The 16,252-nt window shown below is 39.9% G+C and overlaps 1 protein-coding gene across 2 annotated transcripts in view; it reads right to left on the reverse strand.

Moving 5' to 3' along the window:
• The window catches only part of LOC115214530, a 33,069-nt gene extending 32,395 nt beyond the window's left edge, over positions 1-674 (reverse strand). Inside the window, exon 1 of one of the 2 annotated variants that reach the window (XM_029783732.2) lies at positions 1-674. This exon is cut by the window's left edge and continues 361 nt beyond it. The gene's annotated coding sequence lies outside the window, so the exon portion shown is untranslated. The other variant, XM_029783731.2, reaches the window with a different exon arrangement.
• Between the last annotated feature and the right edge of the window lie 15,578 nt (positions 675-16,252).

Consider the following 16,252-nt stretch of genomic DNA (forward strand, 5'->3'; position numbering starts at 1 on the left):
AATCAGAGAGTAAGACACGGTGGGCAGATGGAGACTCGTCAAGACTGCTGGCTATTCTTATTCATTATTTAACTGTACTTTCTACTTTTTCAGTATCATCACGACTGTCGCCTGTCTATTCCCGTAAGTAATTCTTTTGCAGTTACGTTCTTTTCATACTCTTTCGCATTATCAATTAAAATGGAAGCGTTTAGTTTCACGTTTTTCTTATCATTCAAACCCTCTCCAATTACACATCTACCCACGACCCTCACACTTCTTCATTCCCTTTCTTTCCTAAACTTCATTCAGCGTTTCCACCCATTTCATTCCTTCTATTCATTTTTTTCTTCTTTCTTTTCTTCTTATTTCAAGTCAATATTACTTTATGTAATTATCAAATATGTTTACTATTTTTAACCAAAAGAAAAACACGGTCGATTGTGCATTTAGAATTGTTCAGTCGTGAAAGCATGTTTTACTTCAGAGAAAACAACAACTGCACCCACACGGGTGGCGACAAGTAGGAAGGGAAATTGCTCAGACGTTGCATCATTTAATCAACCGCTGCACCCCAAGATTCATCACGAACTTGAATAAAAATTAATGATTGTGAAGTCAAAACATTTGCTTTGCAACCACGAGGTTTCGGGTTCAGTCCTGTTGCGAGTATTTTTTGCTATAGCTCCGGGTCGACCAATGCCTTGTGAGTGAATTTAGTACACGAAAACTGTGTAGAAGCCCATCCTATATATATGCGTGTGTGTGTGTGTGCAAGTCTTGTCTGTGTTTGTCCCCACACACACACACCCCAGTTGACAATTGTGGTGTTGGTTTGTTTACGTCTCCCTAAGTTAGTGGTTCGGCGAAATAGGTTGACAGAATAAGTAGCAGACTTGAAGACAAGTTCTAGGCTCCATGTATTTGGCGAAAACCCATCGAGGTGGTGCCTCACTTTGGTCACAGTTTAGACTGAAACAAGTAAATATATATGTGCGGGTGTATACGTGTGTGTGTGTGTGTGTTGTTGCTCTAAAATAACTGTAGGTGGCGTTAACCAGAAAAGAGAGCGAGGGACTGGCGCCGCTGAAGAGATTTCACCGATTTTTTGCCAAAGCTTCATGGTTGTTATTCATTCAAATAGGAAACATTTACAATTAATCATCCATTTGTATAGGTTTGACAAATATTATCATACAACATAAAGAAAATGCGCTGCTTAATTCTGTATAATAATAATAATAATAATAATAATAATAATAATAATAATAATGATGATGATGATTTATTCTTTCGTTAGCCACAAGGGCTTACATACAAAAACATTTAAATGACAACATAAAAAAAAACGGAAACAAGACGATACAATTGGTTTTCCGCGTATAAACAATATAAATAACAATTAAAAATTAAACAAATTAAAACTTCCAATGGGGGAGGCGCTTTAAGGTCCTCGTGGAAAACCCCACAAAAGTCACGGGTGCATGAACAACGGGGCAAGAGCCCTTCTCTTTTGATTCCCTTTTTACAGGTGCAAGCTCAGAATTGGTCCTTTCACACTGGCCATTCTTCCAACATTCACCCACCTTTCAACAACAGCAACAACAACAATAATTATTATTTAAGGTGGAGTACTTGTGCAGACTGAGACTGATCCCTAAGTCGAAATTAAACGGACAGAATAAGATTGAAGTTATCAATACCTGAGCGGACTGTATGTACCAAAAAAAAAAAGAGGGGGAAGAGGACTTATTGGATGCGAACACAGCATTAGAGCAGAAGAAAACAACACAGCATGGTATGTAAACAAATGCCACAGAACTACTATTATTAGAAGTAGGAAGGTCAGGCTTGTGTAAGATGAAAGACTGCAAAGATAAAGCACTATACAAGAAATTGAAAACGAATGAAACTGAAAATAGGTGGGTAAAGAAAAGAATGCATGGACAATTTCATAGGGATGTTGAAGATAAGACAGACAGAGAAAAAAGATGGCTGTGGATGACTAAAAGTGATTTAAAACCGAAAATGGAGGCTCTAATCTGTGCTGTCCAAGAGCAAGCACTAAGAACAAACTGCATAAAATACAGAATAGACAACGCAGCAGAAAGTGATAAGTGCAGAATCTGTGGACAAAACGGTGAAACCGTATGGCATATTACCAGCCAATGTATGCCACTAGCCCAGAAGGATATAAGAGACGCCACGACAATATAGCAAGGCTTGTCCATTGGACACTTAGCAACAAGTATGGACTTGACAGAGCAAAAAATTGGTACGACCACAAACCCGAATGCATCGTCGAAAATAGAAATACAAAAATCCTATGGAATTTTTTGATTTAGTGCGACCATGAGATAGAGAATAGGAAGCCAGACATAGTGTTAATTGAGAAAGAAAACAAACTATGCTGGATAACAAGGTATGCAATAAGGAAGAAAGAAAAGTCGAATGATATGACAGGTTAGCTTGGGAAGTTAAGCAGTTGTGGTCGATGAAAAAGGTAGCAGTAGTACCAATAATTGTCGGAGCCCTGGAAACAGTAAGAAAAAATCTCGAGAGGTACGTGGAACAAACAGGGCCTGCAATAAGGGTGGAGCACTTGCAGAAAACAGCACTGCTTGGAACTGTCCGAATACTCCGGAAGGTGCTCAAAAAATAAGAGCTGTTACCTTAGTTCACTGGTAGTGAACAGCTGACACTGTAGCACATCTCTAGCGTTAGAAGCTGTGCAAAGGCAATGATAATAATGATAATAATAATAATAATAATAATAATAATAATAATAATAATAATAATAAGATTGTCTTAACTGGTACATCACACGTATTGAGAAGAGCAGATTGTCTTAACTGGTACATCACACGTATTGAGAAGAGCATTGTCAATGTGAGAACTGTTGCTGCTCATGTATTTTAAATTAACTTTAAAAAAAAAATTTAAAAAATGAACGAACTATTGAGTTTGGTTTAATGGCCTACCAATGTATACTATGAGTTTCTTTGCCCTAGGAGTCGGGAAGACACTCGGCAAGAAATGGAAGCAAATTTGAAAGAAGAAAAATAAAGTAATAATAATAATAATAATAATAATAATAATAATAATAATAATAATAATATATGGGGAGGAAAAGAGGAAAAGCAGCACAGGAAATAAGCCTGTTCAAATAATGCTATTGATGATGACAATGATGATGAACAACAACAACAACAGTTTCAAATTTTGGCAGAGGGCCAAGTTTTTTCCTTTTTTTTTTTTTTGAGAGAAAGAGAAAGTTGATAATATCGACCCTTGCACTTGTCTGGCACTTATTTCATCGATCCCGAAAGGATGAAAGGCAAAGTTGACCTCGGAGGAATTTGATCACAGAACATAAAGACGGACTAAATGCCGCTAAGCATTTTGTCCGGCGCCCTAATGGTTCTGCCGGTCAAGGGTGGAGCACTTGCAGAAAGCAGTACTGCTTGGAACCGCTCGAATACTTCGGAAGGTGCTCGAAAAATAAGAGGTGTTACCTTAGTTCAATGGTAGGGAACAGCTGACACCGTAGCACATCACCAGCGTTAGAAGCTCTACAAAGGCAATGATGATGATGATGATGATGAGGATGATGATGATGATAATAATAATAATAATAATAATAATAATAATAATAATAATAATAATAATGTCTTTTTTTGTTTTTTTTAATGTTTTTTCGAAAAAGGCAATACGGTAGACAATTACAGGCCGATATCCTGTTTGCCATTTATGTGGAAGTTATTGACTGGAATACTCGCAGAGTCAATGTACGAACATCTGGAAAAAAATGGAGTCCTGCCACACGAGCAGAAGGGTTGCAAGCGTAAGTGCAGAGGTACCAAGACTCAACTCCTGATAGACAAAACTGTACTTAGAGACTGCAAAAGGAGGAAAACTAACTTAGCCATGTTATAGATCGACAATCGTAAGACGTACGATATGATCCCACATTCTTTGATTATGGAGTGCATGAACCTATTTGGTATTGCATCGAATGTTGAGCGATTGCTTGGAAAAAGGACTCTTATTTTTGTATTGAAGCCATTTGTCGTCTGTGGTTTATAGTTTCCCCTCTCAGTTCCTGCAGAACTCGCTCGCTATCTTTGACCCTTTGGTCAGTTTTGTCCTATATTTTCAGCTTCTAAGTCCTGTCTAGGTTGACCCTAGCGATTACAAACAACTGAAATGGTAAATTATCCGAAAACATAAGCAAATTACGCTTTCCAGCACCATAACAAATATTCTACTTAAATACTACTTCTACGACCAGAACCGACCACGGAAGGAAAGAGTTACGATCAGGGATATAAGCTGAGACATCGATATCGATCTAAGGTTAATGGTCGCTTTCAAGAAACGGTATGAGGAGGTCGTGAGATCACGAGAGACCAGTAAAAATATATTGATCAGGTTTCAGGATGGAACTCCAAATTCTAATAATCCCCAACCCGAAGACCATAAAATCATTCCAGAGATGTTCCACATCAAAGGCTCCACCTTTAGAGGCCAGCTTTGTGACATATTACAGAACCTGAAGTACTGCATGTTATGCCAGTAAAAATCAACTTGGGGTTTTCTACCCAGAAAAAAGGAAAAAAGAGAGGAATGAAATACAATAGCAGCGTTTCGTCATTAGTGTGAGCGCTTCTGGTGCTGCAGTAAGGGTTGGCTCCAGTCGTACTTTGCAGGGTACAAAGTAAGTTTTTGTAGTTTTAGCATTGGGTAGGCAGATTACTGTCCTTCTCTCTCATTCTTCATATGTGACACAGGTTTAGGTACAAAAGCACCTGTTTTTGTCACATAATGGTAACATGGTTCTTAACTTGGGTGGCAGCACCGCAAAGTGGAGGGCAAAGGGCGCTGCAAGTTCACAAAAGGTGGAAACGTCACGGACTTGATATGGGAGTGTTGGATACAAGTCGTGATTTTTGCTAGAAATAAAATATTCAAACTGTGCACAATACTTAATTTTAAATGCATTAAAAAATATTTGATTAATCGTGATTAGAATATGATTAAAGTATTGTGTTATGTGTGGGCAGAAACATTACTGATAATGCACTTGAAATTTTGTTGTTTTCAAACCTGCTTTTAAAATTAAAGCAAAAAATGTTTTGTTTGCTTTAACGTTTAGTTTCAACTCTTTTAGAAATATTTTTCTTACAGACTATATATATATTTTATAATTAATAAGTATTAAAAAGGCGGCGAGCTGGCAGGACAAAACGCTTTGCACACCGGACAAGACACTTTGCAGCATTTGGCCCATCTTTAAATTCTGAATTCAAATTCCACCGAGGCCGAATTTGCATTTCATTCCTGCGGGGTTTGTGAAGTAGGTATTAGTCTAGCACTGGATCGATGTAATTCACTTTCCCACTAGCATAGCTAGAGTGTGTGCCGCCTGGGGGCGGTCCTTCCGTTTGCCACCCCCAGACCCCACAAAAAATCCGTATTGCCTACAGTAGACCCCAAAGTGGTGCCCTTTTAAAAGTGTTGCCTGGGGTGGACTCCGCTTCCCCCAGCTACGTTAGTGCACTTGCCCCATCCCTTAAAAAGTTCCAGGCCTTATGCCTATGATAGAAAGGATCAGTAATAAATGTTAAGACGTCGGACGAAATGCTTAGCAGTATTTCTTCCGTTTTTTACTCTTTCCAATGCTGCCGAAGTCGACTGTGTCTTTCTTCCTTTCGGAATTGATAAAACAGTAGCTGTTGAGCCCTGGAGATCGATGTAATTGCTCAAAATTACTGGCCTTGTGTCACAAGGTCAGCTTGATCTTTTCTGAATTATGAATGTTAGAGGCAGTTAACTAAAAGAATTGTTAGGACCCTCCGATAAAATTAGCTGCTGCTTGATTGAAACAATCTGCAAGTTTTTTTCTTTATTGCCCACAGGGGGCTAAACATATAGGGGACAAACAAATACAAACAAACGGATTAAGTCGATTACATCGACCCCAGTGCGTCACTGGTACTTAATTTATCGACCCCGAAAGGATGAAAGGTAAAGTCGACCTCGGCGGAATTTGAACTCAGAACGTAACGGCAGACGAAATACCACAAATCATTTCGCCCGGCGTGCTAACGTTTTTGCCAGTTCGCCGCCTTTGCCAGTTCCAGACCATCATGAGTAAGTATTTGTAAAAAGCCATTCTGGAGAAGAAGAAAAGGTAGAACAATTAGGGAATTGCTGCTTGAAATGCCCCTTGTCCCAAGTGCGTCTGTTATAAGTTTTGTTTACAAAACTGACCCACCTCTCAAATTTCTAACGCTGCTTTCATTTGACAAATCTATGCGTGTGTGTGTGTGTAGGCGTTACTTTTGTGAATTTTTCTCATCAGAATCATTCTCGGTAGTATTTTTCTCCACAGAAATGTCAACATTTTCCATATTCTCAAACGCACGCCTCTTGTTGCAAAATATTGTTAGTTTTCTTTTCATCTGGGGTTTAACATCTACGGAGACACGTTCACCTTTATTTCGGTTGTTCTGGATGGGCGTTCTGCGTCGCTATTGTATTATAAAAGTATGTAAACAAGATAGGAACGAACGTCTTTAACAACAGCCTTTTTTGTTTTCCCCGCATGGGTCCCAATGTTCAAAAGCTATCTTTCAGGCAGTTTAAACGAGTTAGAAACCACCTGAAAACATCGAAAACACCTCAGAACTAGTCAGCAGCAAATAAAAATCCGACATGTATCTTTCAAATTTTGACACAAGGCCAGCAATTGCAAAGAAAGGAGTTAATTGATTGCATCGATCACAGTCAGTAACGGGGGTGGGGGAGGCAGGGGAGAGGCACGTGTCCCGGGCGCCGATTGAAGGGGGCACAGAATTAATCATAATCTTTTCTACTCTAGGCACAAGGCTCGAAATTTTGGGAGAGGGGCCCAGTCGATTAGATCGACCCCTGTACGCTACTGGTACTTTATTTTATCGACTCCGAAAGGATGAAAGGCAAAGTCGACTTCGGCGGAATTTGAACTCATAACGTAAAGACAGATGAAATACCTATTTCTTTACTACCCACAAGGGGCTAAACATAGAGAGGACAAACAAGGACAGACAAACGGATTAAGTAGATTATATCGACCCCAGTGCGTAACTGGTACTTATTTAATCGACCCCGAAAGGATGAAAGGCAAAGTCGACCTCGGCGGAATTTGAACTCAGAACATAAAGACAGATGAAATACCTATTTCTTTACTACCCACAAGGGGCTAAACATTGAGAGGACAAACAAGGACAGACAAACGGATTAAGTCGATTATATCGACCCCAGTGCGTAACTGGTACTTATTTACTCGACCCCGAAAGGATGAAGGGCAAAGTCGACCTCGGCGGAATTTGAACTCAGAACGTAACGGCAGACGAAATACAGCTACGCATTCGCCCGGCGTGCTAACGATTCTGCCAGCTCGCCGCCTTCAGAATTGACCATAATGCGATAAGCTTGAACTCCGTTGATAAAATAGCAATTGCAAAGATGTATCTCCAGCATCTCGGTTTATGCTGTTATTGAAGGTAAACGTAACACGATAGCTTTCCACATTCATGTCTGGACATTTTTTACAAATGGCGTCAAAAGAGGCTTCGTATAAGTAAACATTCAAAAAATATATTTCGAATTACAGGCTGTACCGAACCGGCAGGTAAAACGAACCCTGGTGAAGTAGTTATTCCTAAAATATTGCTCTAAAACATTAATTCTTTTTTACTCTAGGCACAAGGCCCGACATTTTTGAGGGGGAGGGGGACCAGTCGATTAGATCGACTCCATTACGCAACTGGTACTTAGTTTATCGACCCCGAAAGGATGAAAGGCAAAGTCAACCTCGGTGGAATTTGAACTCAGAACATAAAGACAGACGAAATACTGCTAAGCATTTCGCCCGGCATGCTAACGTTTCTGCCAGCTCCTCGCCGCCGTCTTTAAAACATTAATTACTTGTAACCGGGGACGGGTCGGTAAATGGGCGTATTTTTGCGGCTTGCCCCGGGCGTGGGATACCCTAGCTGTGCCACTGACCACAGCACATGACTGGTACTTTATTTTATCGACTCCGAATGGATCAAAGGCAAAGTTGACCTCGGTGAAATTTCAACTCATAAGACAGACAATTTCGCTGAGCAGTTTGTTCGACGCGGCAGCGTTTCTACCAACTCACGCCTTAATAGCTCTGTATATATAATCCTTTTTATTATATGCACAAGGCCTGAAATTTGGGGGAGGGGAATAGCCAAATACATTGACTTTTGAAATAATATGCAGGATATCTGTTGGCTTTATTTTCAGATTTTTGTCCCGATTATTATTGATTATAATTCACTAAGTGAATAATTTACGCTATCTCAAACTACACCCTTCTTATTGATATGTGAGTGTGTGTTTGTGCGCATGCGTGTATATATATATGTGTGTGTGTGTGTACACAGCTATGTATGTATGCATGTATGTATGTATGTATACATTAAGAAGGCAATGAGCAGAAAAAGAAGATAGCATTGGAGGGACACGTTTTAACAAATGTATTAGTTTAACACCTACAGAAAAGGGAACGAGACGTTTCGGATGCTAGTCTTTTGTCAGAAGAAAGAAAAAAAGAAGATAGCATTGGAGGGACACGTTTTAACAAATGTATTAGTTTAACACCTACAGAAAAGGGAACGAGACGTTTCGGATGCTAGTCTTTTGTCAGAAGAAAGAAAAGAAAAAGAAGAGAGAACAATTAATGATAAAAGGTGGTTGAGGAAGAAGAAAAATAAAGTGAAGTTAGGAGTTCTATAGGGGTAAGGGCGGTGTGGTGTGGGCACATATGAGAGGATATCTGGGAATAAAGACAGGCAAAAGGGATTTGTGTGTCTGGTTTGAGGGTGTATATGTCTCATTAAGTACACCATCATGTTCAAGTTTTACAGTTTATATTCTTCGTATTTTCTTCTTATTTTTATTAACAATAAAGTTCCCCAAATTATAATCGACGTTTCCAGACCTTCACAGACTTATTTTCAAGAATTTAATAAATATGTCATCTGTATTGTTTCTCACATACTTGCTGAATCATTGTAAACTTTACCGCCAAATGGTTATTCTCCTTTTTCTTTTGGGGTTAGCTTCATATGTCAGCTATCACGGATTGATTTATTTGTTGCAGTCAAGTTTTTATCTCAGTAACCACGTGATAATTTTTTTGAGGTGTGAGTTGTTTGTTGATTTCAACATTGTATTGCGATTTGAGTATGTCTTCCTTAATTAATCTTCTATTTCTGTGAGGAATTTTTTCAGAATATGTATTCTCCTTTAATAATTAATAGCGACAGAATCAGTAAGAATATCAAAGGGCAACCATTATCTCCATTTTGAATTGGGCGTTGTGTTTGAATACAAAATACTGTGTTATTTACCTTGGGAGGATCTCTCATAAGGATTCATGGCGCATAAAAGCACTTGAAATTACATCGTTGACAGTCGAGAACCATCTGCTACAACCACCGGAACTGCCTGATCATGTGATTCTGCCCTGCTTAGCATCACGACTCCTTATGAGAGATCCTCTCAAGGTAAATAACGCAGTATTCTGAGTTCTTACACAACGTCCACGTTACGTTGGCGATAAAGATTGCCTTTTCGTATTCATACTGCTTCTGTCGCTATTATTTTTTAATAAACCCGCTGGCTATTTGTGACATCAGTACCTGAATAAACATCAATAGTCTATATATATCGTCGACAAGAGATTCGGCTGTTATATCGCTGTTGGATGTCTGTCACCGAGGAACTCACAGCAGGGGGAAATCACGTGACCTGGTTAGAGAACATAGTTATTTAAATTTAAAATAATAAGGGTGAAAAATTGAATATTTATATGATTAATATCAATGTTCTGTAACCGGCAAAATTCACTGCAGTGAATTATTTTCTGCAGAATTATTTCCGGTATTTTGGCACGCTAAAACGAAGAATTTTGAAATATAACCTCAAATGTAATTGGTAGAACTATATACATGTTCAATCTCATGCGGACGTCTCGTGTATAGTTCTGCAAATTATATTTTGCTATGACGATCACACTGATGAGTTGCGGACAATTACGTAAGTGGTAGCAACGAAGCTGGTTTGTGATTAATCTGTATATTTGTATATTTTCATTTGTCTTGCTCGCTTACGTTTAGGCATTTGTTAAATTTTCTTGAGAACATTCCTTTCTTAGTGGTAAAACCATAGAGGGTCGACTTCTAGCATATGGGTGTCCACTTAGTGGTCATACCCCTTATATGTATGTACAAATATATATATATATATATATATATACGACGGGCTTCTTTAAGTTTCCGTCCACGAAATCCACTCACAAGGCTTTGGTCGGCCCGAGGCTACAGTAGAAGATACCTCTTACCACACAGCCACTCCTGCGTTTTTTTTTATTGATAAAGAGGTTTTGGGTGTTTTTGCTGTAAATTATTAGGTTAGGTCTATGTTCGGGATTGATGCATTATGAATTCTCTTTTACGAGGGTTTTCATTATGGGTTCGTCTGTTCTATAATTTTTATGTATTTGATTCACGTAATAAATTTTACTCATGAAATAGATTTTATGTGTGGTTTGTGTAGTTTTATTGGGTGTATTCTCTGATGTATTTGTGTTTATACTCTTCCATAACTCAATCCGTTCGTATGTTTCAACATCCGTTGTTAAATATTTACTCTCACTTTAACACTTTCCAAGCAGAAGACCTTTAAACGGCCCTTACTACCACACATATAGCAACTAGACCTCCCTTTTTAACTCGACTCATCCTCCGTCTTATGAATCAGGCACACGTTTCCATGTCTTGTTCCGATCCATGGAGCACACATCCTGCTGCCACATGTTGACCAGGACTTCTTCCAACTCGTTTTCATACACCTCCAACTTCCGTTTCCTCCAAATAACTTACATCCTGACATGAACGGAGATATTTAGAATACATTTATTCAAAAGAAGTTTTAATTAAAACTTTATTGCAAGTTTTATTCATTTATTATTTGCACCCTCTTCTGAAGTAACCCATGCTCTACCGGTGTGGGGTTCGTTCCCACATTGAGAATCATTGTTCTAGAGAAGAGAAAGCCCTCTCCTTAAAAAACAAACTTAACAACTACGTCATATCGTTCTTTGCATTTTCCTGAATAAACTCTTCAGAGGAGACAAAATCTTTTCTAATATGTGTAGCTTCGTTTATCTTTTATTCAATCATCGCTGATCCGCGATAACACAATAAGCTCAATTGTGGGTCACGTCACTCTTACCACAGATTGATCTGTAATAGAACGGGTCTGCGAACAAATCAACACTGGTCTTTACATTTTTTAAAACTCTGGCACTTATTTTATCGGTCTATTTTGTCGAACCGCTAGTTACGAGGGCGTAAACAAACCAACACCGATTCTCGAGCAGTGGTGAGACAAACATAAAGACCCTCCTATGTGTGTGTGTGTGTGTGTGTGTGTGTGTGAAGGCGCGTGGTTTAGTAGTTAGGGCATTCGGCTCACGACTGTAAGGTCGTGAGTTCAATTCCCGGCGACGCGTTGTGTCCTTGAGCAAGGCACTTTATTTCATGTTGCTCAAGTTCACTCAGCTGGCAAAAATGAGTTGTACCTGTATTTCAAAGGGCCAACCTTGTCACACTCTGTGTCACGCTGAATCTCCCTGAGAACTACGTTAAGGGTGCACATGTCTATGGAGTGCTCAGCCACTTTCACATTAATTTCACAAGCAAGCTGTTCTGTTGATCGAATCAGCTGGGACCCTCGCCGTCAGGGAAGAAGGTTTCGTTTTTATTTTTTTATTTTTTAGTTAGCAGCATCTTAGGCGTCATGGGTTCGCTCCTAGCAATCGATGCTGAAGTCAGTTTTATTTGCCGGTTCATGAGTTATATCTAGTATCACCTTAGAACCGGAAAACTCCATTAGCTTACTCGTTTACTGGTTTCAGTCATTTGACTGCGGTCATGCTGGAGCACCGCCTTTAGTCGAACAAACGGACCCCAGGACTTATTCTTTGTGAGCCTAGTACTTATCTTATCCAACTCTTTTGTCGAACCGCTAGGTTATCGAAACGTAAACACACCAACATCGGTTGTGAGGCGATGGAGGGGGGGAAGCACAGACACACAAATACACACACACACACATATACGACGGGCTTCTTTCAGTTTCCGTCTACCAAATCCACTCACAAGGCTTTGGTCGACCCGAGGCTATAGTAGAAGACACTTGTCCAAGGTGCCATGTAGTGAGACTGAACCCGGAACCACTCCTGCGCCTTGTTCTTGTTTTTGGTTTTCTTTTCGTTTTTCTGTGTAGAAAGTTCTCAAAAAATGGGCGTCAGGAGGACTTGTTTATATATGGTGGCCCCACCCAAATGCCTCTCTGGCCATATTTAGCAAAAAGCGACGATGAGTGGAGGTGCGCGGCTTGGTGGTTAGGGGTATTCCCTTTGCGATCGTAAGATCGTGAGTTCAATTCCCAGCGACGCCTTGTGTCCTTGAGCAAGACACTTCACTTCATGTTGTTCTAATCCACTCACCTGGCAAAATAATTAAGCAAGACACTTCATTTCACATTGCTCCAGTCCACTCAGCTGGCAAAAATGAGTAGTACCTGTATTTCAAAGTGCCAGCCTTGTCACACTCTGCGTCATGCTGAATCTCCCAGAGAACTACGTTAAGGGTACACGTGTCTGTGGAGTACTCAGCCACTTGCACGTTAATTTGATGAACAGGCTGTTCCGTTGATCGGATCAACTGTAATTCTCGTCGTCGTAAGCGACGGAGTGCCAGTTACATCTGGGATGCACTTCCCTTGTTTTCTGTGGTTAGGAAGTTCATTTGTAACTATGTGGTTTCGGGTTCAATCCAACAGCGCGAACCGTGGGAAAAATGTTTTCTACTGCAGTCCTGGGTCGAGCAATTCGTTGGTTAGCGGAAACTTTGTAGAAGCATATCGTGTGTGTGTGTGTGTGTGTGTGTGTGTGTTGTGTGTGTGTGTGTGCGTGTGTGTAAACTAAGCAAAAACACCCGTCACTGACTGGGTTGAAAGAAGCTGCCAAAATTGTACTCTGAATATTGAAAGTTATTTACTTAGATTGTATTGAACGTATATAAGAAATGGTTGTTAACTTTCATGTAGACGATAGAGATGTTTTTTTGTGTTCTGGCCAATATTATCGTGGGTGCATATAAACTTCTAATCTATGATCTATAGTATTTCGGTCTATAAATGAAGCAAACATCGCTGATGTCTAGTCTTTTATGATAAAAGGCAGATTTTCTCTGCCTCCCAAATCGTTCGTTTTTTATACAATTGTACAATATAGAATTTTATACAATTGTAAAATATAGAATTTCTTCAATTGGAATTTACCTATGATTTTTCCAAGTAGATTCCAAGTAGTTTTTTCAATTTGACCCCCAATTAAGCAAAAATTCGAGAAAACTCAATATTTTACGATTTGCCTCTCTCATTTCAAGTGCTTCACTCCTTCCATTACCGCTACACTTTCTCCTCCTTTCTCTTTGTAAGTGTGCAACAATTAAAGTGAAAGTATTTATATAACAGGGATGAGCCATTAATACTGGCCATCCTTTTTGCTGGAGGAAGATCAGCTATGGTCTTATATGCTACACCACTGGTTTTCAATTCATATTAATCAAATTAATATTCAATTTTTCACCCTTATTATGTGTGTGTGTGTATTAGCAATTCGTATAAAATTGCATCAATGATTTGAACTTGAATAAGTGGTTTCACATAAATGGAGATAAATTAAAAAGGTTTGTTGTTATTATTATTACTGTTTGACTATTGTAATCACGTTTGTTGGTTCCTCATCAGGGAAACGTTGTTGTGTTGAATTTGTTAAATAATTGTAAACCGTAATACTCCCCCTTTCGCAGAAGGGGCTTTGGTTATTGTTTCAAAATTGAATTGTGTCCCTGTTTGGGGAAATTGACAATATTTTCACCGTCTTTACGGAAGCATTTTTGTTAAATGCCTTCGATAGAAGAAAGTCCAAAAATGAATTTCGCTGCAGCCGTACACTTCTATACAAGAGGGAGGACAAGATCCAATTGATCGAAATTGCAAGAGACAGGCCTACAATTCCAGTCTGTTATATATTTTGAGTATTGTTATCACTAGCGATATCAAGATATAACTTTGTATTTTGTATTTTATGTGTAGATGTATATATATATAGATGTGCATGTAATATGTACACATATATATATACACATATATACATGCATAATATATCTACCCATACACACACGTACACACACACACACACACACACACATACATAGGGGCAGGTGTGGCTGTGTGGTAAAAAACTACGTTCGAAGATACTGTACTTGATATGGGCGGTAGTGCCTTGCCGGTCTATGGCCTACCTTCAACAAACCGGGAAGGCACAAACACTCTGTCTTCACATTTGCTGCGTGAGACATGTTTTAATGTTGATGAGCTTGCCGAGTACATAGCCGACAATGAGCCAAAGCTCCTTCCAGAACACAAGTTCGCTTACAACTCCGTTGTTAATTCAGTCCGGGCCAAAGCTGTGGGGATATTTTTCCTGGACGCTCCTGGGGGCACTGGGAAAACTTTTCTCAACAAATTAATATTGGCTGAGATTAGGCGAACACAAGGCATTGCCCTAGCTGTGGCATCATCTGGAATTGCGGCTACTTTGTTGCCAGGCGGCAGGACAGCTCACTCCACTTTCAAGCTTCCGCTTGACTTAGCGAAGACTGAGACACCAACTTGCAACATCAGTAACAGCTCCGATCAGGCAGAAGTCTTCAGACCATGCAAGCTTATCGTTTGGGATGAATGCACGATGGCCTATAGAGGTGCTCTTAAGGCACTAGATAGATCTCTCAGAGACATCAAACACTCTTCAGCTCCCATGGGAGGCATAACACTTCTTCTTTCAGGGGATTTCCGACAAACACTTCCCGTTATTCCCAAGTACGAAGCACGAGTACATGGAATATGAACAATTCTTTCGAACAACGAAAGACACAAATGGAAAACAAAGCAAACAACATAAAGAACGACCCTTCATCAGTTGTTGGCTGTTTTTCAAGTCTCGTGCGCCCGAGTGCGCGCGTGTGTGTGTGTGTTTGTCAATGTAACTTAGCAGTTCACCAAAAGAGGCCAATACAATAAGTGCTAGGCTTACAAAGAATAAGTCCTGTGGTCGATTTGTTTGACTAAAGGCGGTGCTCCAGCATGGCAGCAGTCAAATGACTGAAACAAGTAAAAGAATAAAAGAATATAAATACGATAATGGTAGAGGAGGAGGAGGGGAGACTCAAAAGATATAAAAATAATATTTTAATTGTCGTCTGTTGTGAGGCAAACAAAGTGTATTTTGGGGCCGGCGAGAGGCGTCTGCCATCTTGAGTTTAGGACACTCCTGCGACTGATATTGTAATCCTAGATACCATTTCAAAGACGGGATTGTCACTGCTGGTCTTGGCTGGACCACCATTGACCACCATCGCCGCCGCCATCACATCCACCACCACCACCACCACCACCACCGACACCACCACCGACACCACCATCGACACCACCACCGACACCACCACCACCACCACCATCGACACCACCACCGACTCCACCACCACCACCACCACCATAACCACCGCCATGGCCGCCACCACATCCACCACCACAATCCCCATCACATCCACCACCGCATTCGTTATAACAATGACATCAAGCACATTATTTCTAAAAGTTGTATTAACAACGACTGCAAAAACTACAGCAACAAAAAACGCGGCAGCAGCAGCAGCAGCGATGTTGTTGCTATTGCATGTTACAATTACAACCACCAAGAACAACAACAACAACATGAACAGTAACAGAAGGAGTCTTCTGTGTAGTCACCTGTTCTACTGAAATAACAGTCAAATCCCCCTCAAATCACTCTCATCGTCTTAAAAAAAGAACGGACACATTGAATAATTTAGTTCTAGATATTCAAAGAAGATAGGGTAGTGATAGTCACAGTTGGAACGCTTCTAACCAAATATCCCATTCATAGCAACAGAAACAGTTATTAATATCAAGGCAATGTTTATCTCCAACTTAACGTTGCAGTTGTGTTAGAACATAGAACACGGCTACGTTTACCTTGAGAGAACCTAAGGGTACCATTCGAGTGTGATCGTCACCAGCGTCGCCTTACTGGCACTTG

The sequence above is a fragment of the Octopus sinensis genome, linkage group LG7 (genome assembly GCF_006345805.1).
Source record: "Octopus sinensis linkage group LG7, ASM634580v1, whole genome shotgun sequence".
Classification (NCBI taxonomy): Eukaryota; Metazoa; Mollusca; class Cephalopoda; order Octopoda; family Octopodidae; genus Octopus; species Octopus sinensis.